Source organism: Rhipicephalus microplus, unplaced genomic scaffold (genome assembly GCF_043290135.1).
Source record: "Rhipicephalus microplus isolate Deutch F79 unplaced genomic scaffold, USDA_Rmic scaffold_28, whole genome shotgun sequence".
Classification (NCBI taxonomy): Eukaryota; Metazoa; Arthropoda; class Arachnida; order Ixodida; family Ixodidae; genus Rhipicephalus; species Rhipicephalus microplus.
In genome coordinates, this window is record NW_027464601.1 from 5,116,413 (window position 1) to 5,144,376 (window position 27,964).

General features: G+C 47.2%; 1 long non-coding RNA gene across 1 annotated transcript in view; it reads left to right on the plus strand.

Annotated features, from left to right (window-relative positions):
- The first annotated feature begins 234 nt into the window (after positions 1-234).
- Positions 235-27,964, plus strand: part of LOC142786700 (uncharacterized) — a 64,877-nt gene continuing 37,147 nt past the window's right edge. The window contains exon 1 of the long non-coding RNA XR_012889122.1: positions 235-363. This is a non-coding gene — a long non-coding RNA (uncharacterized LOC142786700). The remainder of the gene's footprint in view (positions 364-27,964) is intronic.

Consider the following 27,964-nt stretch of genomic DNA (forward strand, 5'->3'; position numbering starts at 1 on the left):
CGAGCAGATTCGGGTGTAGCAAAGATGTATTGCGAAAGTGCTTAAAGCTCAGAGTTCAGAGCTAAAGTACCGGTGAAAATTTACTCAGCACAATGGAATTTACACAGCCTCTTCAATTGTGTTCCTACTAAACATAGCGACAGGTTCAAAAGTTCAAAAAAAGACTAATCACCATCACATTGCCCATTTGTTATATAAAAGACCGACCAGTGTGAAATCGTTTTTAATGTGTCTATTTCACGGTCCTATAAGCTACTGCTCAAGAAACAGTCCATGGTGGGGAACATTACGATTTGCGTTACGCTATTTTTAGCGGTGCTAGTGTCTGCCGCTAAATGTCAGATGATGGCTGAACCAGTGATAGTAAGTATTTTTGTTGTAAAGCGGCCTTCCATGTATAGTGTTGTTATACGACTGATTCTTATTGGAAAAAAAAACAGGGTATGCGCGTATTGTTGTTGTTTTCCTGAGCAAATGGCTCGTACCCAAAGGAGGGGATTGGCTGATTATAAGGTGAGTTTGCCCTATACTAATAGCAATAGCTCTAGAATTGCGGAAACGGCTTCAGAATCTATCAGCAGTGGTTGTTCAAACTGCCCCTCTGCCTGTTCTACCTTAAACGCCAGCAGTTTATCCCGTACTGTGAAGACATTTTATTCACTCATCATCAGACGGGTGCGGCTAGTACGACTAGTGTGGGTACCAGACCATAGATGTTCAGCAATCATTGAATATGCAGATTCTCTAGGAAAAGCATCCCAAGATGGCCCTGTTCTGTCCCTACTGCTAATGTCGGCGTACATTACATAGCACGATCTGAAAAGCGTACAAATGTGAATAAATTCAAGTATTCTTCATTGTTTTTATAAGATTTTCTTCGGCGAAAGTTTCCTTGGAAGAGCAGGTTTTATTCATCAAGAAAGGAAAAAAAAATCGGCAGATCCCACGCAACTGGGAATCGACGTTATGTGAAGCATGCGGAGAGAAAGAGACCGTGTTGCAATTTTTTATTATTGAGTGAAACGTCATGAATTGACGCTAATTATATGTACAAAGGTTTCATGCACAGGCTTATGTTGAAGAGTTGTAGTTGTTTAGAGAACCAGTTGTTAGCACTTGCGAAACGATATAAACTGGAACATGCGTAATAGCAACACCAAAAGCTAATATGAAGCTTCGATGCTCGCGAAGGTGCTGGCCCTGGAAACTGCTACAATAATCAACTTCAGCGCATGGCACCTAACAACGATTTCCGATAGCCCAACGTGACGGCTGTATCAAAGGAGTACAGATGTAATGTTTATTAAATTGGGTACGCAGCACTGCAATATAAACGTTTCACGAAGATTAGCGTGTATTTGAAAAGTAGTAACGAGACCTGGCGTAGCTCTTGGGTAGAATGCTTGACTGCCTCACAGGATGCTTGGGTTGATTCCTGATGGAACCCTGAAATTTATTATTTGCAGTCGTCGGGGGTCTACGCTGCGTAAGTCAGGTTTTTCTTAACACTGACATTTATTCTAAGCCTTCGTGTGGTTTACGCTAACGATGTCAAGTATTGCTTAATTTTCACGCGTTAAAATTGCCCATGTATGTTCTTGTCGTTCCTGGGTAGATACAAAGTGTCAATTACGTGTGGCACCTACCCGCATACCAGTGACACATAGCCGCCCATGGGTATGTGCCACTGTCTGGTGACAAGTGTTTGACGGTGTATGGGACGGGATTTTGACATAAATCAAATCTTGACCATCGCGTCATATTCGCCAAACCATCTTACCCTCCCATGCGAATTTTGGTTCACGCCAAGTTAAGAGGTTGACCACGAGAGCACCCAAGCATAAGCGGCTAGATAGATAGATAGATAGATAGATAGATAGATAGATAGATAGATAGATAGACAGATAGATAGATAGATAGATAGATAGATAGATAGATAGATAGATAGATAGATACGCTAAAAGTCACTGAAGTTCACTAAGAAATGCTTCGCATTTAATAGCAATTACAAGGCTATGTTGCTGAGTCCCACCACTGAACATTTTCCTTCACATGTTGGGTCTGGCACAGTCATATTTATGTTTTCACTGTACTGAAAGCGAATTTCTGGAGCCCTTTTTATTGGCGAAGATCCTTACAGCGGCACCGGTTCGTCCCTAGTAGTCGTAGTCGTAGTGTGAAACCAGTATTACGTTTTTACCTGCAAGAGTGTGCCGGTGGCAGATTTTTCCTGTGCTTCGTTAAACAATAAAAAAATTCGTAGCGTGCGCGTTAACTAAAAGCGGAATTATCCCGTCTCTCATTTCCCTTCAGCAGTCATTGGCATGTACACTGAGCACTATCTGACAAGAAACGGTTGCTATGTTATACTCGCTGGGTGTAACCTCCTTAGTTTCAGAAAGTTTTAGCGAGCGTTGAGCCACAGTGCCATGAATACAGTGAAGCAGTATATGCAATGAACTCAAGTTGGTTAAAGGTGGGAGGCAGGTACAAAGCGCTAGCCGTAAGAAAGTAAAAGCCCAATTCTCCTGTCTCTCATTCCCCAATAGCAGCCATTGGCATGTACATTGAGAAACATCTGACAAGAAAGGGTTGCTATGTTATACTTGCCAGGCGTAACCTCCTTCGATTTAGAAAGGTTTAGCGAGCGTTGGGCCGCAGTGCCATGAATACAGTGAACTAATATATACCATGAAGTCGAGGTGGTTAAAGGTAGGAAGTAGACACGAAGCACAAGACGTAAGAAAGTGTGCGTGTGCCACCTCTCGTTTAGTCCTTGAAATGTCCGCTGGATGGCGGTGCTTCTATATGGGGAATATATAATGAAAAGATGCGAGATGGTGGTACTTGGAGTGTTGAATATATGGACGAACGGACACACAGACAGATGCATTGACGGACTCACGGATGGCTGCACCAACGGATGGACGTTTGGACGGACGCAGGGGCGTATGTACGGAGGAACGCAGGGACGGATGCACAGATGGACATGCGGACGCACGAACAAACGCACGGACGGGCGAATGGACGCACGGACGGGCACACAGACGGACGCATGGACGGACAGAAGCAAGAAAAAAAGGACGGACAGCTGCTTCGCCCCACTCTCCATCATTCACTCTGTGGATATGCTGCCATTTTTTTAAACGTGCCGAGGATGTTATATGCAAATAAGAAGACTACTAGAACAACCTCTGCAAAAGTTGAACTCAACTTTATCTATTTCGGTATTTATTTCATTTGATGCTATCATATTCGGTCTTAGCTACAGGAGCGTTTTCACTGCTTCATGCAATTTTTTACGATAGTCTAAAATGATTTATTGTTAAGCGTAACCTAATCCAGTAGGCTTATTTAAAATGCTTTTTTTTTGTTTTGTTACCTTTTGTACATTACAAAGGTATTTTGAAATGCGAAGCATTCCTTAGCGACTTTCGGCGACCTCGAACGTATCTATCTATCTATCTATCTATCTATCTATCTATCTATCTATCTATCTATCTATCTATCTATCTATCTATCTATCTATCTATCTATCTATCTATCTATCTATCTATCTATCTATCTATCTATCTATCTATCTATCTATCTATCTAGCCGCCTATGACTTGTAGCTCTCCTGGCCGTTTCAATAATGGTATCGATACCAAACACGGTATGGCATAACATGACTGTATGAAGAACATACTTGTCTAGCCATAACATGAAAATAATAATATGTATGTCATGAATGTCATGATTTACCTTTCATGACCCTGCAGCTCTTGGGATGGTTTCGTTTAGATGGCATGTTGCAAAACTGGTATGGTATGACATGATTGCATGGCGAGCATAAGTGACAGACATGAAAATCATGACATGACTGTCATGTAACAACTTGACTAGACACCACACTCATGATGCGTTCGCGGCCGTTTTGCTAGCGTACATATACCAAGTTTGGTATTACAGTATGCGAATTGATGACGAAGTTATGTGACCAGTGCAAACATGATAATCATCACATGCGGGTCATGTAACAACATGGCCACATGCCACGCTCATTATGTGCTGGCGGCCGTTTCACTAGCTTCAATCACACCAAATTTGGTATGACGAAACTTGAATGAATGATGAAGGTATCATACTAGTGCAGAATGACAAACATGAGATGCGTGTCATGTAACAACATGACTACATGCTTCGCTTATGATGAGCTCGCGGAAGTTTCGCTAGCTTCATATATGCCAAAGTTTTTATTACGTGACGCCAATGGATAGCAAAAGTCTGTGCCTGGTGCAAACATGATAATCACGAAATGCGTGTCATGTGAGAACATGACTACATGCGAACATGTCAAGGCCCCAATTCACTTCGACGTGACGCGGTGCACGTGCTCACCAGCATTGCCACTCCAGCCGCAGTGCTGCCATATACTCGCAGGCGCACGCTGCACTGCGTTGCTTTGACGCATGCGCGTGTCAGCGCGTCCGGCGTCCTTCCCTCACGAAAAGACGGAGATGCAGTGTTGTCAGGATAATTCATTGGCGCGAAATGCAGCATGTCGCGATTCGCGCCCGTTGCCGTCGAACCATGCCGACGGGCGCTGGTCGTGCCTGGCGTGAGACTATAGAGAGATCGAATTTCGCTAACGTAGCGTCACTGGGTCCAGCGTGCGTGCGTGTCAACGCTACATTGAAGTATATTGGGCCCTTCGTGATGCACTCGTGGTCATTTTGATAGCTCCACATATACCAAATTTGGTGTTACGTGACGTCAATGAATGACGAAATATATGACTGCTACAAACCTTTTAAACCTGACACGCGTGTCATGTAAGAACATGACATACCACGCTCATAACGTGCTTGCGGCCGTTTCGCTACCTCCACATATATTAATTTTGGTATCACGTGACGTGAATAGATGACGAAGGTAAATGCCACATCCGAACATGATAATCATGACACAGAAACCATGTACGGCATCATTTACTTCCACCTCGTAACGTTGTGCTGATATTGATTGATTGATTTGCGGGGTTTAACGTCCCAAAAACATTGTGCTGATAGTAAGTGACACATCGACATTTCTTATTCGTGCTTCGCATATCATCGATTCCCACAGTACGTGGGATCTGCCAATTTTTTAAAATCTTGAGAGCTTACACTATTATTCTTCATTGATCAAACAATTACTGTTTAACCTGATACCTCAATAATTGCATTAGTTTTCTAATCAAGGCACCGTTTGACTCACTGGCTACCCCCAAAAACGGGTTGTGCCAAGGTATTGAAGAGCCAGCCAGCCAACAAACTGCAAATAGGTCGTTTTAGATCATATTATTGAAGCCAAGTTTTCTTAATTGGTATGCTTGCCTGCATACAAATGCATCCACTTGTAAATGACAAAACAAAGTTTCTTACCGTAGTTTAGGTAAAGAAACTGCCGGCTTACGTATACGATACAATACAAGCGTGCATTTTTTTCTTAGCTTCATTGAATAATGCCACCTTCATGGGTGCGTATACATTGAATTGTCCCTAACACTTTTTGTATCGTTTACCGATGATGGAGTGTTTTGTTTATAGACGCTTGTAATAAACGACCGTGGTACAGTCTTCATGCGTTCTTACGAAAAATATAAATATTCGGGCGTGGTTTGCACACAAGAAGGTTATGCGTCTAACGGATCAGTGCATAAAAACGTCACAGCTTTACCGCACTGGGAAGCAATGAACGCGATAGCAACAAATGCAAGGTCCCGATCAAAATTTCAAGCAAATCAAAAGGTGCCCCGCGTTTCTCACGCACAAGTAACACCGAAAACGTACACACAGCTACAGATGAACGCGAATAAGCGTCTAAGTTGCTGCTTTACTGTGTCTGAAAAGCGCACCCTTTTCGCAAATGGAGACTGTGCAACAATTGCAGTGTCCATATGCGCCTCCTAACCACAACAAAATTGTTCCGTTGAAATCCCAAGGCCAGCCAAGACGTAGGATTCTCTCTACCGCGAGATAAAGGCGTGCTAGTGAGCGTCCAATCCTCCTCCCCTCCTCGGGGCAAAGTACGCGTGGGAGACGAGAGCACCTGCCGCCGTGTGGTGACAATGTGGCGACGCGCACTCATTGCGCCATTCTGCTGATAATGCTGAAAACATGATAGTTCCACCCGAGATGCTCATTACCAGCAAAAAGTGGTAGATATGAATAGCTTGCCGTTTACACATCGAAGTAGGTGTTTCATTGTAGCTCACTGGTTAACGCCTAACACTCCCACTTCAGAGAGCTCTTCAATTCCGTGCGACAGTACTTTTCTGCAGTATTTTTCTTTCATCCGTTTTTATATATTTAGATACGTATACGCATACGGCGAGTGATGGTGAGGCGAACGTTCAACGCCGGTGGCGAAGTCCAACCGAGAGTGTCCTAATAATTGCTGTCGCAAGAAACAAACAAACAAAACATAATGGATTCCTTTGCCACATAGTTAGGTGTTCGCGACTTCAACCAAGCGTTCACAACCTAGCTGCCGCGCCTGGAGACGGCACCAACAAGTCAACCTTGAAATAGACATGTTATCATTAAATTAGAATGCTGGGCCAGTTAGGGCAACATAATGTAGAAATATATGAGCGCACAAGGTAGAAGGAAAAAAAACATTTGACAGTAAAAACGCTCAACTTACAATTGAGCTTTTATTAGAAAACAATCAATGCACGAGAACACAAACGCGCAGGCGCAACCAACTATCACTTCAAGGTGTCATTCACTGAGTGCCAATGAGTTCATTTGGGCTAGTTGTTTCACTAATTTACCAAGAAGTGGTGGTAAACAGTCAAGACAGTGTACATAGTGGCAGCCAAAGTACCTATATTCGTGGAATGTTTACTTATAAAAGGTCCCAAGTATAGTTTACCAGCCCCTGTACCTAAACAGGGGCTCCTGGCCATTGCTCACAAGTTGGCTGACTTGGCGCCCGGTGAAGACAGAGACAGTTGCCTCACAGCAGCAGTGGAGGCATTAGGTCGTGCGGCACGTAGCGAAGTCAGCAGCCTAACGATTCTACGCAAGACAGTGGAGTGCACCAACAATTTGGGTTAGGCACTCTTACAGTGTGATAGGGATGGCGGATTTGCTGTCCTACCCGAACTCCATTTCAAAGTAAAAGCAAAAACAGCTACACTAAAGAACTTTAAACCGTTCAGCGGGACGCACTCCAAGGTCAAATCAAGAGTGCTTGTTCTCCTATTAGAGGTGGAACTGAAAAGTCTTTCAAAAACCGTTAAGTCTTGCAAAGATGAGGTTCTAGAAGTATTCTTTTCGGCCAAGACACATGCAGTCATGTATCCCCTACGAGTCATTATCACTGAAAAGGGATGTTTGCAGCGTCTTTTGAGCTCCTACCTGCAACGACACCTGAACCTATCGGCTCCTTATGACACCCTCAAGCTGAAGTGCTCGGACGTACTGGTGAAAGATCTGTTGTCAGACATGTGCGGTGCTAGTTACGGTTTTTCAGTTCATGTCGAATATTTGTTTTATTCGGTCCCGCACATTGAACTGTTCCTAGCCATACGGAAGACCATTGACACTTTCAGGGTAGTAAATATTCAAAACAATGCAATAAGTAATGCAGAAAATTTTATGAGTCTACTGCAGTGCTACCTGTGTGCGACCATGGTAAGATTTGATGATTTGACAGTCGTCCAAAGGACGTGCACATGCGTTGGGTCTTGTATGTTTCCTGTGCTTTGAGAGACCAATCGGGATGCACCCATTACGTACAATGACATAACAAAGCACTTTTACTTTCAACGCTGCATTTTTCCACCCCCACATCCGAAAAATAACGTACCACAGGCATTAACCCTACGCCTGTTACACACAAACACGTACTCAAACCTTGCCACGCTTCATGTTCATTATCCCGATGCATACCCCAGTGACACATGCCCCTCGTGTGGACGCACGGTGGCACTTGCACACATGCTTTGGGAGTGTAAAACGCTCCTCCCTACTCTACCTCAAACAAGTAGTAGAGATCCCTCAGAAGCTCACTTCTCGCCGACAAGCAATGGGCCGTCCAGCGGGCCCACGAAGCAGCCGCCAGGTACTCTCTGTCGGTTCCTACGTGGGAGACGCCCTTTGTACGCTAAGCACATCTTGCAGAACTGAAATAAAGTGTTTTTTTTTTCATTCCATTCCATGTGCAGTGCAGGGTAACCAGGTATAAAATTTGCGACAGCATGATTTCGAGATGGCGTGCGCGAGATCACGAGTAATATCCTCACCAACAAATAAAAGTTGGGATCTCAGATGAGAAATAAACAAGGCACACATTTTGCTGCGTTCTATGCTTAGCATACCGAAGCCTCATGAAAGCTAACGTGAAAGTCTATCCTATGGCATTCTTCATAACCCACTAATAGAATGCGTGATTTCAAACCTGATACCTTACTTATACAAAAGAACTGTTGTGCAGCTACTTGTCCGTATCCGGAGAGAAAACATGTTTGCACGCCTACTTTGCTCTCTTAAAGCTCATGCACTGCTTGTAACGCGAATTGTAAGTTTATAAAATCTAACATGCCTCAAATCCATCAAGATCTTGATCATGTCATGAGCAAGGACGCAATGAGCCGTGACCCCAAAAAGATTGCTGGCGTCGTTCACTTCCCACGCCCTTGAAGGCCAAAAGATTTTTGAAGATTTCTTAGTCTCGTATCCTATATTTGTCATTTCATACAAAAATTTCGCTTAAATTGCTGCACCACTTCGCCAACAACTTGCTTCTAATGAACCCTTTGTGTGCTCCGAAGAATGTCAGTCGGCGTTTGACCTATTGAAGGAAGCTCTCACATCAGAGCCTGTACTCTGCCATTCTGATGAGACCACCCCAACACTCCGGCATACAGACGCCAGCGGGTGCGGTAGAGGCGCTGTTCTCCTTTAGAGCGACGACTCTGGACGGGAAAGAGTCGTCGCATACGCTAGCGGAGTGCTTACTCCTGCCGAGAACTACGACACCACTGAGCAGGAGTGTCATGCTGTGGTTTGGTCCGAACAGAAGTTCAATGCTTATCTGTACGGCCATAAGTTCACCATCTTAACAGACTACCACGCCTTATGCTGGCTTTTTAGATTGAAGAACTTGTATAGGTGCTTGGATCGTTGGATTTTACACTTACAGGAGTATCAGATGGAGATTATTTATAAATCTGGCAAAAAACATCAAGACGCCAGCGCTCTTTCTTGTTGCCCACTACCTACGGCTCCGCTCGAAATGCCGACCGCGATCTCCAACAACACCAGTGCAGACGCGACCACCAGTTCAGTTGCCTTGCTCGCCTCGCTGTACCAACTGCCCATCGACGACGACCAAACTTTTAGTCTTCGCTAGCAGGGTGACCCGTACTGCCGCCGCATTATACACTACCTCTCAGGAGCTACAGGTCCAGCAAATGCACGGCTTCGTTGACAACTTCAGCACTTCAAGCTGTAAGATGGTGTGCTGTATCATCACATCTATCATCCTGAGGGTCAACGATGGGTACCTGTTTTGCCACGCTATCTTTAACATCACGTACTTAACGCCTTTCACGACGGTTTGACTGCTGGCCACCTCGACTTTCACAAAACCTACGACCGCATTCGAAGCCGCTTTTATTGGCCTGGCCTTTTTACCAGCGTAGCTAGGTACGTGGGTTCCTGCTGTCCGTGCAAACTTTGCAAGCTTCCGAATTCTCTTCCTGCCAGTCAATCACAGCCAATGACGTGCACTGCAACACCTTTCGAGGTCGTCGGTATTGATTTTATTGAGCCTTTTCCCGTTACTAGCGCTGGCAATAGATGGATACTCACCGCCGTAGACTATCCGTCACGCTACGCTGAGACAACTTCAGTAGTTACTGGTTGAGCATCGGAAGTTGCTGATTTCATCCTTTAGGCCGTAATGCTACGTCATGGTGCTCCTCGCGTACTTCTAAACGGCCATGGAAAGTTGTTTTTGTTACAGCGTTTAGGTGAAGTTCTACGCGTTTCTGGCACTACACGCAAGATGGCGTCTAGCTACCATCCTCAAACAAACGGTCTGATCGAGAGATTTCATCTAACCCTTGGTGACATGATCACCGTGTACATTCAACCAGATTGCATAAACTGGGATAAACTTCTACCGTTTCTTACTTTCGTCTAAAACACCACTATTTTATCTCATTTACGGACGTTTACTTACTTTCTTCATCGACGTTTCTTTCTTCACCAGCAATTGCCCTCCATCACATCTTCTTGCAAAGATTGTAATTCTCGACTTGACTAGTGCCGCCAGCGTGCTCGTATGAACACACAAGCTACGCTACAAACAAGGGAGGCCGTCTACCACACCTCTCATCATGTGGTATAATTATGGTCGGGTGACGACGTGCTACTATTGGCACCAATTTGCACATCTGGTCTATGCGACAGGTTCCAGCCTTGATTCATCAGCCCATTTGTAGTTTTAGAGCAGATTTCACCTGTCAACTATCGAGTGGCGCCTCACCTCAGGCCAACTGACCACCGGTACCGCAGCACCGAAATTGTGCACGGTTCCCGCATGAAGCTTTTCACACGGCGTTCTTCATCACTTTGACTCCCTATCCGCTGCGGCCAGGCTGGCTGCTTCCACGTGGAGGAATTAGTGTAGGCACGATTATGCACTTCATCTTCCGGTCCGTTGCGCTTGTTCGCTTCTGAGGTCATGGCCAATAAACCTCCTTACAAAAATGTTGTCTCTTATATATATATATATATATATATATATATATATATATATATATATATATATATATATATAGTGGGAGTAATACATAATTCAATGGGCCAGTTAGTCTTCGTGTTCGTGAAGGTATGGGATATGGGACAACGGGAGCGTTGTCAAGAAGGATAAATATATTTATCCTTGTTGACAACGCTCCCGTTGTGCCATATCCCATACATATATATATATATATATATATATATTGTATTGAAGTAGGGGGTCGTGCAAAATTCGGCAAACACATCGTCAGTGCTAAGCACGAGACAGTCGGCCCAGACGTTGTCGCTACTGTCACTGGCTAGGCCTACACTCCTACATTGTCTCAAATAACAGTTCTGGCTGTCTCAGTTCTTTATTATATCTAGTACAGTTTTCTGCGTCTCCTCGCAATCCTGGAGTAGCGAAGCCAGACTCGTCCTGCTGCCATGAACACTGCATCTGCCAAAAGCCCTCCATATATGGCTCCACAGGCTATTGGATGCTCCGGCGCAGTCCGTCAACGGGACCCTTCCATATTCAGGGGCACTGACAATCACGACATTGACAACTGGCTGGCTACCTACGAACTCGTGAGTGTCTTGAACAAGTGGGACGAAGCCACGAGACTGGCCACTGTCGACATTTACCTCAGTCACATTGCCCACATGTGGCTTTGGAACCATGAAACTGGCGTTCAAACTTGGACAGCATTCCATACTAAGTTCAGCGAAGTCTTCGATCATCCTGCTGTCCGCAAACTTCGTGTGGAGCAGCGCCTTCAGTCAAGATCTCAACTGCCTAGTGAGCATTTTACCAGTTATTTAGAGGACGTCATAAACATGTGCAAACGCTTCAATGTGAACATGGGAGAGGCAGGCCGCATCAAGCATATTTTTAAGGGTATCGACGAGGACGCATTCCAGATGCTCATTTCAAAAAGCTCGGATACTGTTGCCCAAGTTACCGAGCTCTGCCAAAGCTATGATGAGCTCCGCCGGCAACGTCTCGTCACCCGCCATGCTGTCCCACATCAGGAATCGATGTCCGGCTTAACTCCTTCGCAAGATCCCGTCTTCCTCTCGCAAATCAAAGATTTTGTGCGCGAAGAAGTTTCCCACCAACTCTCGCTCATCTCTGGCTTGCCGGAGCGCAGTGTGCCGCTTATCCCTACACTACGGGCTATCATACAAGACCAAGTGTGTGGGGTTCTTCATTCGCAGCTGGTGCCACCAGTCAATGCGCCATTGACGTACGCCGAAGCAGCAGCGCGACCACGACCACAGAAGTTCCAAACGCCACCTCCATTGCCTGCTCTTCTTTATGCTGCCCAGCGGCCACGACCACCAGTCCACCGACTCCCTAATTCATTGCGCACTGCCGACAACCGACCAATCTGCCTTTGGTGTGCTCTACCCGGACACGTCACACGTCTGTGGTGCCGTCGCCCACTCCACTCACGCGAAAACCCACGTCCATATGAGTACGACTACACGTATACTCCCTCCACTCCAGACCCAGAATTGCACTCCCCTCGACCAAGCATCCGGCCAGCTTCGACCAGCTTCTAATGACCGGTCTCCTTCACGTCATCGCTCGCCCTCCTCGATGCTCTGATATCCCCCTAAAATCGACGCGGACAACTAAATAACGCAGTTCCCGAGACAAGAACTGCGCCCTCGTCGCAATGCACAAGCCCTCTTCGTTTGCAGCAGAATGTATTTAATGCTATTCTTGAAAGTGCACCTGTATTTGCCCCTATTGATACTGGTGCCGCCATTTCCGTCATCGCCAAACAAGTTTGCCGTTCAATTCGAAAAGTGACAACGCCTTACTTGGGTTCGTGTTTTCATACTGCCACTGCACAGCCTGTGCAGCCTCTGGCCGCGTGTACCGCCATAATTGTAATTCAAGGAGTGCCCTACACAGTGCAGTTCGTAGTACTCCCGCACTGTTTTCACGATATCATTTTAGGTTGAGATTTTCTCTCGCATCACCAAGCCGTTATCGATTGCGCCCGTGCAGCAGTCGTCTTTTCTCCCTTTGGTGATGCTGTACCTGCGAACAATCGCCCTTCCTACGCGAAGTTGGTCATTAGTGATGACACCCATATCTATCCACCTGCTACTGTCTTCGCACCTGTGTCGTGTTCCGCCGTCGTCGACGCTATCGCTTTCCTTACACCTTCCACTGATTTCGTTCATCTACATCTCTCATCGCTCCCAACCCCACTCGTTGCTCTTCAAGGTGGTGCGACCGACGTGCCTGAGGGGAATATGTTTCCATTCACAATTACGTTGCTTCGGGGCGAATTTATTGGCTCAATAAAAGCATTCAAAACCATCGCTACACTTAAAGATTCTGATGGATCATCGGAACTCAAAGCCCTCTCCTGTAGTTCCGTAAATAACCCTGCCACTGCCAACATCTTTAACTGTGTCATCAACTAAGGCCTAAATTTACAACAAAGGTGTGAGCTTTCGTGCTTCTTCGACAATTTTTGGCCATCTTTTGACAGTCACAGCGCTTTTTTTATGTCGAACATTTACTGTATGCCATCATATCACCACATGTAATCACCCACCACTATGGCGGCGACCGTACCATGCCTCGCTGACTGAACGCCATGTCATCAATCAACAGGTGACACCCTAAAACACGGCGTCGTTCACCTATCAAACAGTCCTAGTGCTTCACTGGTTGTTTAAGTTAAAAAGAGAGATGGCACCATACGCTTCTGCGTAGATTGTCGTCGTCTAAACAAAATAACACAAAAGAATGTTTATCCTTTGCCTCGGATCGATGACGCCTTCGACTCTTTACAAGGCACAGAGGTCTCTTCCTTTCTTGATCTTTGCTTTGGGTATTGGCAAGTGCCAATAAATTCGGATGATAGGCCGAAAATTGTCTTTGTTACACCAGACGGCTCATGTGAATTTAACGTGATGCCAATCGGCCTATGCGATGCGTCAGCAACATTTGAGCGCATGATGGACACTATCATACGAGGCCTCAAATGAAACACGTATCTGTGCTACTTAGATGACGTGGTGGTACTCTCGCCTGATTTTCCCACGCACATTTGTTGCTTGGAACAGGTTCTACGCTGCCTCTCCGCAGCAGGCGTCCAACTAAACTTGAAGAAGTGTCACTTTGAAGCACGCAAGCTGACCATTCTTGGACACGTCGCGTCGAAGGCTGGCGTTTCCTCTGACCCCGCAAAGCTACGTGCTCTCCGCGAGTTCCCGAGGCCTGTGTCTCTCAAGGAGCTGCGTAGTTTTATTGGGCTTTGTTCATACTTCCGCCACTTTTTCTGGGATTTTGCCTTGATCATGGCACCTCTGACAGACCTACCTCAGGGCGACCGCAATTTATCTACGTGGTGTCTAGCCTGCGACAGTGCCTTCGCGAAGCTCCAACTGCTTCCACAGAAATGCACACGAATGCGCTCCCACAGAAATGCACACGAATGCTAGTGGTGTCGCTCTTTACGCTGTACTTGCCCAACGAAAGCCTGGTTACCAAGAACATGTAGCTGCGTACGCAAGCTGCACTCTTACAAGAACATAAGCAAATTATTCGGTATCTGAGAAAGAATGCCTAGCGATCATCTGCGCCAATACAAAATTTCGGCCTTATCTGTACGGCCACACTTTCGATGTTGTTACCAACCACCACTTGCTCTGCTGGTTACCCGGCCTCAAGGATCCCTCCGGACGCTTGGCACGATGAGCTTTACGGCTCCAAGAGTACTACATTCGTGTCATTTATCACTCACGCCAGAAGCATGGCGATGCCGATGCTCTTTTTCGTTCGCCAGTTTATACTGATATTGCGAGTGTCTCCATCCAAGAAAACATACTTCCACTATCAGGACCCATCGCCATGGCTGTGGAGCAGCGCAAAGATTTGTGGATTGCGTCGTTCATGGATTACCTATCTGAAACAATCGCCCGCCGCCATCGACAAGCCTCTCACTTCGTCATCCGGGATGGAATAGGTTATTGGCTACTCGTCATACCCAGACATCTCCGTGCCAGCATATGTGCTGCTTTTCATGCTGATACGCACTGCACACACACCCGTTTGTTTAAAAGCAACACCAGCCGGCGTTTTTGATTTTATTGGCACGGCATGTACACATTTTTTCAAAAGTACATTCGATCTTGCACAGAGTGCTAATGCCGCAAAGCACGATCCTAGCCGTCCTACTGCACCAATGTAGACGTTACGGTGCCCAGTGCGACTATTCGACCGGGTTGGAATAGACCTTTATGATCCTCTGCCCTACACATCAACTGTGAATTGCTGGATTATTGTAGCGATCGACCATCTCATGAGATATGCAGAAACGGCGGCTCTACCAGCCGTGACGGCACGTGACGTTGCGTCTTGCCTGCTGCAAACCCACGTCCATATGTGTTGTTCTGCATCAGAGTTTGTTCTGCGTCACAGCGCTCCATGTGAACTTTTGAGCGACCGAGACCACGTCTTTCTCGCGGATGTTCAAAAATTTCTTTCTGTATGCCATGTGATTCACCGCTGTACAACCGTATATCGTCCACAAACAAACTGCTTGACCAAACGTTTCAACCGCTTTCTTGGCGACTCCCCACCACGGTGGTCAAGCGGCTAAAATACTCGGCTGCTGACCCGCAGGTCACGGGATTGCGCGGGATCGAATCCCGGCTGCGGCGGCTGCATTTCCGATGGAGGCGGAAATGTTGCAGGCCCGTGTGCTCAGATTTGGGTGCAAGTTAAAGAACTCCAGGAGGTCGAAATTTCCGGAGCCCTCCACTACGGCGTCTCTCATAATCATATGGTGGTTTTGGGACATTAAACCCCACAAATCAATCAATCAGCCCTCTTGGCGACATGCATTCTATGTATGTCGCCTCCGACCACACAAACTGGGATGGTATCCTTCCCTACCTAACGTACGCTTACAACATGGCACCTCAAGTGACGACAGGCTTTTTTCTCTCATTTTTACTCTATGGTCGCGAGCCATCATCTCCAATCGACACTATCCTCCCCTACCTACCCCACTAATCTGAAGGCACACTAATTTCCAAAGCCACCCGGTAAGCGGGAGATTGTCGGCAATTAACTAGTCCCCTTACAACATAAGAAAAAAGGTTACAGAAATTAGGTCACGACGATGGACCCTCCCACTACCAGTTTTCGCCCAACTCTCTTGCTTGGATGTGGGCACCTACCACTGCTGCTTTTAACACCTCTACAAATTTCGTCAGCATGTACCATGGACCTTATCGCGTCATAGTGCAAACATCATCTGTTGACCACGTCAACAAACCCCTCATGCCCACTGCGCGCCTGCGTCACCGAGGCTGTGAAATCATGTACGTGGATCGTCTCAATCCGTATCACGAACCACTTTTCCTCACGAATTCTTAGAACACTTACTTGGCTCAGTGTTCAGCAAAGGAGACCTAATGAAGTAGTGGGTCATGCAAAGCTGGCAAACTCATCGTCAGTGCTAAGCACGAGACGCTCGGCCCAGATGGCGCTGCTTTCGCTTGCTAGGTCTACACTCCTACCTGGTCTCAAAAACAATTATGGCTGTCTCTGTACCTTATATATATATATATATATATATATATATATATATATATATATATTGTAGTGGGGAATTCGCAAGGCTCCGACTAGTGGGGCCATCTGTCTCGGAATGCGAAGCGCGAGTGTGTGCACGGGCTGTGGACGCTGGACTGCTCGAGCATTTCTGTCCGTACCGGCTGCCTGCCTACTACCTGGTGTCGCTATTAAACTCCCTTGCGAAGTGGTAGAGGTGCGGGGTACGCAAACCTGGAACTTCGAAGCCGGAAGCTTCCCACTGCATCAGCAATGCCTGATCAGACGACCGAGCAAGGCACCCCCCTGCAGAGCACGGCCTAATCTCAACTGGTCATCGTACCTACCACCCTGTGCCAACGGGATCCCCCCTTCTTCAGTGGCACCGAGGACCAAGATGTGGAAGACTGGTGGGAGCTGTTTGAAAAGGTGAGCGCCGCCAACAAGTGGAACGACCCCTCGAAATTGGCGTACGTCCCATTTTATCCTAAAGACGTCGCCAGCCTGTGGTTCACAAACCACCGTACTGAATTTACCACTTGGGCCGCTTTCAAGACCGCCCTTGCAGCTGTGTTTGATCGCCCCGCAGTGCGCAAGCTGCGTGCTGAACAGCGCCTACGCGGACGAGCACAAAAGCAGGGTGAAAACTTCACTAGCTACATTGAAAATGTTATAGATTTATGCCGGCGCTTTAACCATCAGATGACCGAACAACACAAAATCAGGCATATCTTGAAAGGAATAGACGATGATGCCTTTAAAATCCATGAGGTATGTAACTGCGCAAAAAACTGACGGAAACAAGAAGGAGAGAAAAAGGACAGACAAGCGCTTTTTCTCTCCTTCTTGTTTCCGTCAGTTTTTTGCGCAGTTACATACCTCATGGATCAGTACCAACTAGCCCAACTTACCATTCTTCTGAAGTGCCTTTAAAATGTTGCTGGCAAAGGGCCCAAGTACCGTATCCGAAGTTGTGACCTTGTGCCAGAACTTGGAAGAGATTCGCAAGCAACGTGCATTAGTTCGGAAGTCAACGACAGCAGACGACTCTCTCGCTTCCCTGGCCGTCGGTGGTGACGGCCCCCTGCTGGAGCAGAGAAAAGAATATGAACGTGAAGAGGTCGCACGACCGCTTTCGTGTCTCTCGTATCTGCCGACCACCGAAGCACCAACAAACCGTCTAACGCCGACAATCACACAGGCTATTCAGGAGCAGGTCTCCGAGGCGTTGCCATTACCTACGCCTGCTTCTCCATCAACACCTGTTGCCGCGCCACTGACGTATGCGGCCGTTGCGGCAATGCCTCCGCCTCGTCTGCCATTGTATACGCCACAACCTGTGCGACCTTCCACCGCGCCGTTTCCAGCTACACAGCAGCACGGTGCAAATCATTGGCGCACTGCTGACAACCGGCCGATATGTTACTTTTGCGGGATTCCAGGACACGTTGCGCGTCTATGTCGTCGGCGCTTCGCAGCTAATACACCAAGATACCCTGACTACTCGTTTCGGCCTCATACCACGCGCCTCACGTGCCACCTGAAGTTCATGAACGCGATGCGCAAGCTGCTTCCGGCACCCGAACCTCCGCTTCTCGACGTTCTACTTCCCGCTCACCTTATCCTTCAAGTCATCGTTCCATGTCGCCTATGCGTCGACGACCCACCTCCATTGAGACCAAAAACCAACTGTAGCAGCTCCGGAGGCATGAGCTGCGTCATCGTCTAATTGTTTAGGTCCTTGCTGGTCTCCCGTCTATCTTATCGATGTAATCGTTGAAGGTGTACGAACACTTGCGCTCATCGATACCAGTGCCGCGATATCTGTGATTAGTCAAGGACTCTGCCGCTCTCTTCGTAAAGGGACGACGCCTTCTCCCGTGGTTTCTCTTAGCACTGCGAGCGCCCAACAAATTGAGCCCGTCGCGGCATGTATGGCAAAAGTGGTTATTCGAGACGTGTTGTACATCAATGAATTTCACGTGTTGGCTTCATGTTCCCACGATGTAATCCTAGCATGGGATTTCTTATCACGTCATCAGGCCGTCGTGGACTGCGCTCGGGCCGAAGTGGAGCTGTTACTGTTTCGTGATGCGCCTTCTATTGATGCGGGCGTATCTAGTGTGGCTAACCTTGTCGTCTTCACGGACATAGACCTTCCTCGTTTCAGCGCCCAGTTTGTCCCTGCCTGCTGCACTTCACTTTCTGACGCTACCATCCTATTCACGCCATCTGACATCTTCGGTAGCCGCCATGACACATCGATGCAATTCGTCGTTCTTTCGCTTTGTCAAGACACTACCAGAATATTTATTTCCAATCCAAACTCGTGCCCCCTCTGTTGGCGCCGCAACGAGACGCTCGGCCACAATCAACTTATAGATGAAGGTACTATTGTGCCTGACAACTTCTTCGACACCAGGCCGAATATGGAGCTGAACGCACTGGTTCCTCAATTTACTTCGAACAGTGTGTCGTCCGATGCATTTCATCGTTCTATTGACAGACATCTGGCCCCGGCTTAACGAGAGCAGCTTGTTACCCTGTTGCACGAACTCAGGCGTTCGTTCGACTTTCCCCAAGCGGTTCTAGGAAGAACGAACGCCGTTGTGCACACAATTGACACAGGAAAGAGTACTCCTTTGCTTCAGCGCCCCTATTGTGTGTCCCCGGCGGAGCGTCACGTGATTGCAGAACAAGTGGACGACATGCTACAGCGTGGAGTCATCAAGCCTTCTTGTAGTCTTTGGTCTTCACCAGTTGTACTCGTCAAAAAGAAGGATGGTTCGATCCGGTTCTGCGTAGACTACAGGCGCCTAAACAAAATTACGAGGAAAGATATTTACCCTCTTCCCCGCATAGACGACGCTCTCGATTGTCTCCAAGGTGCAGAATTCTTTTCCTCGCTTGACCTTCGCTCAGGTTATTGGCAGGTCCCAATGGCTGAGTCTGATGGTCCAAAAACGGTGTTCGTCACACCAGATTGTCTCAATGAATTCACCGTATGGCCATTCGGACTCTGCAATGCGCCCGCCACATTCGAGCAAATGATGGACAGCATTTTACGCGGTCTCAAATGGAACATATGCTTGTGCTATCTGGATGACGTTGTGGTCTTATCACCCGATTTCACTTCGCATCACACTCGTGTGCGTAAAATTTTACAGTGCCTTACAAACGCCAGGCTTCAGCTTAACCTGAAGAAATGTCACTTCAGGGCTAAACATCTCACCATACTTGGTCATGTCATCTCGAAAGCCGGCATTCTTCCCGACCCTGACAAGCTTCGTGCTGTTGCCGCATTTTCTAAGCCGACTACAATTAAAGAACTAAAGAGCTTTGTGGGCCTGGGCTCCTATTTTCGTCGGTTTGTCCGGAACTTTGCTTCCATCATCGCTCCGCTCCCCAAACTCCTTGCTGGCCCAGCAGATCTTTCGAATTGGACAGAAGCCTGTGACGAATCCTTCACAACACTGCGCCAACTCCTTAGCTCACCACCCGTACTGCGTCATTACGACCCTACTGCGCCGACCGAAGTACACACGGATGCAAGTGGCGTCGGCCTTGGTGCAGTACTCGCGCAACGCAAACTAGGTTTTACGGAGTATGTGGTCGCCTATGTCAGCCGCGCCCTCACTAAGGCAGAAGCCAACTATTCTGTTACGGAAAAAGAGTGCCTGGCGATTGTGTGGGCGTTAAACAAGTTTCGCCCCTATTTGTACGGCCAAACGTTTGACGTGGTAACAGACCATCACGCACTCTGATGGTTGGCTTCACTGAAGGATTTTTCTGGTCGCCTCGGACGTTGGGCACTACGCCTCCAAGAATGCGGCATACGCGTCATGTACCGATCGGGGCGAAAGCACTCTGACGCAGATGCGCTTTCACAATCAGCCGTGAAATTTGATGATACCGAACTATCAGCCTTGACCTTGCCCTCTCTGCCGTCAGCGTCACAGACATGTCGTTCGAACAGACGAAAGACCCTAGGATTGTCTCACTCTTGAATATGCTTTCTGACGCATCAACTTCCGGTTACCCGCGTGCTCTTCGCCGCAAAACAACGCATTTCGCCATACGAGATGGCCTGTTATACCGTCGCAACTATCAAGTGGTGGGTCGTAAATGGCTGCTAGTCATACCCAGCCATATGCGCTCAGATATCTGCGAATATTTTTATGCTGAGCCGCAACACGTACACGCCGGTGCGCTAAAGACGTATGAACGAATCCGCCAACGTTACTACTTGCGGGGTATGTACACGGTCGTACTCAAACACATTCGCTCATGTTCCCTGTGTCAGCAGCGCAAGAGATTCCCTCATTCACCCGGTCAATTGCAGCCTTTACCAGGGTAGATGGGCGGCCGGATCTTAGCCGATCAAGACTTCCGATGGGTGATGCCGCGGTGGAAATTGGTGACAGTGGGCTATGATGGTAAGGTAGAGGGCAGCGAGAGAGAGCATCAGCATCTTGGTGCTTTTTACCAGAGCTGTGGACGATATCAAAGTTGTGCTCCTGTAAACGAAGCACCCAGTGGCCAAGACAGCCCGATAAGTTCTTTAGTGACGAAAGCCAGCACAATGCGTTGTGGTCGGTGACGACTGTGAAGTGGTAGCCATGGAGATATTGACGAAACTTCCGTGCTGCCCATACAACAGTGAGGCATTCTTGTTTGGTTATTGTGTAATATTTTTCGACAGCAGTCAAAGCACACCTGGCGTAAGCGATGACGCGTTCGCGTGCGGCGTTGTCACGCTGCAGTAAAACGGCACCGAGTCAATGACCACTGGCGTCAGTGTGAAGAATTGTGGATGCACCTGGATCGAAGTGGCATAGTACCGGGTCAGATGTCAGGGCTTGCTCATTGCCAGTAAAGCTTTTTCACTGTCTTCGGACCAGACAGATACCGTGTAATTGCGAGCGGTTGATGGAGCGGAGGTGCAAGCCATGGGAAATCGCGTATGAAGCGCCGAAAGTAAGATGCCAAGCCGTGAAAACTGCGCAGGTCTTTTTGACGCACGGGACGGGGAAATTCGAGGACGGTGGCAAGATTTTCACGCTCGGGTAAAATACAGTCTTTGCTGCCTAAGTGCCCTAAAACCTTGATCGTCTTGCTTGCGAAGGTGCATTTTTTCGTATTCAGCTGTAAACCAGCTTTTGCAACGCAACCTAGGTCTTCTTCGAGACGTTGCAGATGTTGCGAAAAGGTAGACGAAAACACTAGGATGTCAACAAGGTAGCATAAACAGGTTTTCCACTTCAGGTCACGCAGTACGCTATCGATCATACGTTCGTTGGTAGCGGGCGCGTCACAAAGTCAGAAAGGCACTACGTTAAATTCATATAGCTCATCTGTTGTGGTAAAAGCCGTCTTCTCTTTGCCACATTTGGACACTGGTATTTGCCAGTAGCACAATCGCAGGTCAAGTCTGGAAAAATACTCTGCACCATGCAACGATTCTAGTGCGTCGTTGATTCGTGGGATACAGTAAACATCTTTTGCGCTTTATTTTGTTCAGTGCCCAGTAATCAACGCAAAAACGTACTGTTCAGTCTTTTTTTGCACCAAAACAACTGGCGAAGACCACGGACGTGAGGAAGGACGTAGGATGTTCCGTCGAAGCATAGCTGAGATGTTTTCCTCGATTATCTTTCTTTCTGCAAGAGAGACGCGGTCTGGGCGCCGGTAAATTATTCATTAGCCGTCAGTCTGTATTCGCTGAGTCGCCAATGTTGTCATACCAATTACAGCAGAATGAACTTCAAAAAAGAGAGATGTCTGTTCAATAAATTCAGCAATTCTTGACTCTGCGCTGCTGTCAGATCAGGGCTTATCCTCACCGATAGAGGAGTGGGAGAGTCGAGTGGCGGAACGCTTTGCTCTGGTAGGTTTTCTTGTTTTGGAAGGGCAACAATTGCAACGAAATGCGGGTCAATTGCGCATGCGACTGTTGATCCACAGGGCAACATTAAGGCTTCGGGGGTCTGTTTTGACGCAGCAATAAAAGCAGACCCTTCGGAAAAACGAACAAAATCAGGAATGATTAGAATACCTCGATGTACCGTGTGGCCATAAGGTAGTAAAAGCACGTCATCATCCACAATGTTGATGCAATTATTGCTAATTAATTCTTCTCGGGATGGCCAAGGAACCTTATCTGAAGTGGGGACGAGACGAATGCGCTCTTCGTGTTCCGATATAGAAGAGTCGGTAGGATTGAGATGGATTAGGCGCTGACGACAAGATATAGAAGTAGAAGCAGACGACAGGAAATCCCACCCCGAAATGAGTTCGTGAGTGCACTCACAAAGAAATGAAACGGCACTATGAAGACGAATACCGTTTATGAAAACACGAACTGTACACTGGCGAGTGGGCGAGCAATGGCGTTCGTCGCAGCACAGAGAGACAGGGCCGAGTAAGGCGTTGTGACTTCGTGAAGACTTCGGCGCCTTGCAGTGAATCAAGGGCGTTGTCACTGCATGGCATGGGGTATTGTGTGATCTAGCTAAGTGCCCGGCATTCGACACAAAAACGCAGGAGCCATCTTTTTCAGTACCAAAACAACAGGGGATGGTGGAGGACTAACTGATGAACGTAATGTTTTTCGTTGGATCGTTTCTGCGACGTTTTCCTGAATGCATTTTCATTCAGCGGGAGACACACGCTATGGGAAATGATGCCCAATAGATGTTCCCTCGGTCGGAATGCGATGCAATTTAGTGGTAGTTTCACCGAAAGTTGAGGAGCAGGCGTCGAAAAAAATTGGCGTGTTCTGTTAACAAAGCAAGCAACTGCTGCGCCTGCGTAGTTGTATAATAATTACTGATAAGTGCTGTGAAGGCGGAGGAAGAACCAGGCTTACTCGTAAAAGGGGCATTGATAAAGACAAAGTTAAGTGGCATGAGGCTGACAGGCTCAGCATCCACAACACAGGCTACTGCAGGCCCTCTGGCAGGGGAACTTTGGCCGATGTCACACTCGAAGCAATAACGAGGGCGGAGCCATGGTGGAAGCGTTCCACACCTGACGCAAGGGCTATGCCTTTAGCGATACAAGTCGACGACGTGGACAGCAAGACGTCACCCTGATCAATGTCCTTAGAGGTCAGGGTTACAATTCGCTCTTGATGTGGCGGTAGTTCAAAATATTTGGTGGCAAACCGGCGAAGTGGCTTGCAGACGACTTTGACGAGTATGCAGTCTGTATTAGTAAGGTGCAGAATGCGTCCACCACAACACATGACGGCAGAAAAAGATAGGAAGTCCCACACTATAATTACCTGGTGAGAGCACCGAGAAATCGCTGTGAACAGGATGTAATGAAAAATGTCATCAATAAAAACACGAGCAGCACAAAGAGCGAAAGGGAACATAGTGTTCCCCGGGGCTTCGACTGAAGTGGGTCTAATATAGGGTGCAATTAGATTTTTAGGCGTTTGCACAAGTCATATCTCATCGCATAAACTGTAGCACTGGTGCCCTTCAAAGCACCTACGAAAACTCCTTCCATCATAACAGAAACCATTTTGAACGGGCAGGCTGGAGAAATATCAGCCCTACTCTTACGTGCAGTTTCTTCTCCGAAAACTGCAACACTTAGTTTTCCGACCGGTTGTCAGTGGTAAACGAGGCGGGCCGCAGAGCAAAGGAGGAGCGACGAACGGGCGAAGGCGATCGGTGTTGGCCTGAACTGTAAGTGTTTCGTGTCTCCGTCGATGCGGGCGCAGATGGAGACCGGTGCTGTCCAGATGAAAAACGCCGGTCATAAGAATCCCCACTAGAAAACTACCTTTCGCGCATGTCGTACCCCGGACGCTCGTTCTGCTGGCGCTTGCAGCAGAAGCGCGATATGTGGCCGCGGTACCCACAGTAACTATGTTTGGCGAGATGGGCGCCAAGACGGGTATTAGAGGGCGTTCGGCGCACCGGGAGGTAGGGCACTCGGATGGGAAGACAGAGGTTGGGCGGCATTGCATGGAAGTTGACCAGTGGTGCAGCAGCAATCGACGTGAACGATGGCAGCGGCCACGTCGAGTTTACGTTACGAGAAGGTGCGGCCGCAACTTGCGCGTACGCTAACGGGCCGGATGGAGGTGGCTGTATGTGCGCTTGGCTGATGAATGATGCTAGTTTCTCTCTTATGTTGTCACGCAAGGCCATACCTGAAGTCTGTGTGACTGATGGAGAAGGTAATGAGAAGCTTGTTAATTGCAGTTCTTCACGTATCGTCTCCCGTATCATGTCATGCAGTTCCCAGTCTGCTGAACGGTGTTCGCTATTGCCTGACTGCAGGCGAACAGAATCAACTTCATCGAGACGCTGACAGATAGAGACGACGTCAGCGACAGTGGAATTATTCTGAGCAATAAAGGCATTGTAGATAATACTCCCGATGCCATTCAGGATGTGATGCAGTTTGTCTGACAAGGACCTCAAACATTTGACGCACCAGCAGAGCGCAAGAACATCCTCGTAGTACAATGTGTATGACTCGCCGGGATGTTGTTGGCGAGTATCTAGGATCCTCTATGCGAGAGCTGATCGAATTGCAGGTATGCCGAATACTTAGCAAAGCTTCTGCTTGAAAGCAGGCCAGTCAGTGAAGTTTATCTCATGGTCGAAGAACAATGTGTTGGCAACACGCGTGAGAGAAAGTGAAACTCAGTGGAGCTTTTAGAGTCGTCTCAGTGATTAGTTGCGCGTAATCGATCGTAGTTATCATGACAGTCCTCCCCAACTTCGCCACGGAGACCAGCGAAGATCGGAGGGTCGCGCTGGTGGTTGACGATGTAAAGAGGGGGAGGGGGGGGCTTGGGGTGCAGGAATGGTAGCAAAAAGGACGTCCGCCCACTCACTCTGAGACATGTTAGCTGATTGAGGGTACGAACAGCATCCTGAACGGAGCTCCAGCGAGTAGGCGTTGCGAGGAGAGGACCAGGGATCGTCAATCCACCTCCACCACGTATGACGACTCGGTTGTAATGAAGTTTATTGGCCGTGAACTTGGGAGCGAATAAGCGCAACGAACCCGAAGATGAAGCGCACGTTCAAAGAGAATGATGACTGCCAGCCAGAACAGGTGAATATGATACACTGCTGTTCAGAAAAGGATCCCCTCTACAACGACGAAATCCTCTCTACAATGAAGAAGGCCTGCCGCACATAACTACAACCTTCGGACTACATCAGGGCCATCAACGCAACCAAAAGAAGATTGACCTCTGAAATTTAAGTCCAGCTCATCGCTTTTCAGTTGCAATGCCACCTTCCTTAAAGCACCAAAACTCGCTGACAAACGAATTAGACATGACATGCATAAACAAACATTGCAAGTGTGCCTTGGGGCTACAATGGCCGCCAAAGATATGACACTCTTCCTCATACCAGCCGCTACAAAGCTAGACGAACACGATTAAATAACATAGAAAAACGTCCTCCTGGGACATCTCCTATATTAATAGAAATCGCGCTCATTTACAGTGATAAGCAGGTAAAGAAACTGGTTGCTATGACAAACACCAGTCTTACCCATACACTTCATCAAACGAGCAAATCGCCCTGTTAGTAGAATTCGAACAGAATAATTACCAAGCCATTATGGCGACGAAAATTCATCAAATCAAAAGAGACCATGTCCCTGAATACCAAGATATTATGGCGACGAAAATTCATCAAATCAAAAGAGACCATGTCCCCAACCTCACGTTTCCTAAGATGATTCCATACCACTACAAGACCATTACCCGGGAAACCAGTAACGGTACAAACAAGGACCTATCTATTAACACACCCTGTGACATTCTGATTGTAAGCCTGTCGGACACAAGTTTGTCACCTGACGAAGAAAAACTGCTATCTAAAGGACGAAGCTTCTTCCAGACCACAAAATTTTTTGACGAGTTCCACTTGCTCCGAGACCTCGACAACTTCTCTACAAGCCTAAGGTTGCGCGAATATTTCTTTGACAGGCCTTTTAACCACGAAATGATTAACCGTCGTAAAACAAATGATTGGACACTGAACAGTAATCGAGCCAAGTGCCTGGACCTTTATATCACTGCAGTACAGAAAGATAAAGCGCACGAATACCACAGACAGAAAGAAAAACGAGAAAAATTGAGAAAATCTGACAAAAGTGAGAATGAGAAATGTGACATCTAGGACAGACATAACAATAAAACCCGCTGACAAGGGAGATGCAATTGTAGTTCTTCAAACAACCGACATCTTACAATAAGCATACCGCCAACTAGACGACTCGAAATTTTACTGACGCCTCCCAGGTGCTCAGACAGACGAGTATAAAACAGACCGCGTCCACACAAATAAAGTTACTGTTGCACGGAGAAAAAAAAACTAACTCTGAGCACAAACTAATGCGAGCAGCATACCGTCATCCAGGTCGCTTCTACATCTTCCCAAAAATTCATAAGCCCGGTAACCGAGATCGACCAACTATATCAGACATAGGTACAATAACTGAACCAGTATATATCAGAGTACGTGGACAAAGTAATAAGCCACATTCCATGCACCCTCGCGGCGTAAATAAAAGACACCACATATTTTGTTCGAGACATTGCAGGTGTGTGTGCGCCGAAAAACTCGTACTTGGTAACTTTTGATGTGTGCTCAATGTATTGAAATGGTCCTCACGATGATGACATAGCTTCTTTACAAAACATTTACACAGACCATAGACCACCTAACACCCCAGATTTCTATGCCACCATCACTTTGACGAGTATGGTCCTAGAATTCAATTCATTTGAATTTAACCAAGAGTTAAATTAGCGGGGTCACTATGGGCACCGAAATGGCACCCGATTATAACAACATATTTATGGGAAAGGTAGAATCCTAATTTCTCACGGAAACTTTCTTGAAGCAACGCTCATTCAGAAGATACCTAGACGACATCTTTCTTATCTGGACCCACAGCAAGGATGAACTTCTCAGCTTTATTGACACTTACAACGCTATACATCGAAACATACACTTCACACACACCTACTCGCAAGCAAACGTAAATGTTCTTGATGTTATCATAACGATAGAGGAAGATAAGCTTTCTACAACCCTATATCGGAAACCAACGGATCGATAACAATACCTTGATTACCATAGTGATCACCCGCGCCACTGTAAAAATAGTCTTACATACAGCCAGGCTCACCGATGTAAGCCAATCTGCTCAAGAGACGCTAATTTTGACACGACCTTACACAGGCTAAAACTTATGCTAGATAAACAAAAATATCCCTTCCCCCTTGTATTGATGACGCCGTTCAGAAAGCTACCAAACTGAAGCGTGATGCCTTTCTTATGAAGCAACCGCAGTAAGAAGACCCGCATCAAACAAACCTCTGCTTAACTTACAGCGCATGCTTCCCCCCAAAAAAAACAAAATCCTCAAACTACATTACAACCTTCTGGAACAAAGTGAACGTTTGAAACCCGCATTCCCATCCACTCCTGCCGCCGTTTATTGACGACCACGCAACCTCAAAGACACACTTATCCACTCTCAACTCAATACTTGCCTTCCCCCCCCCCCTAGTTATTTATGCCGACCTTGCTTGAAGTCACGATATCTCGTATTTCAA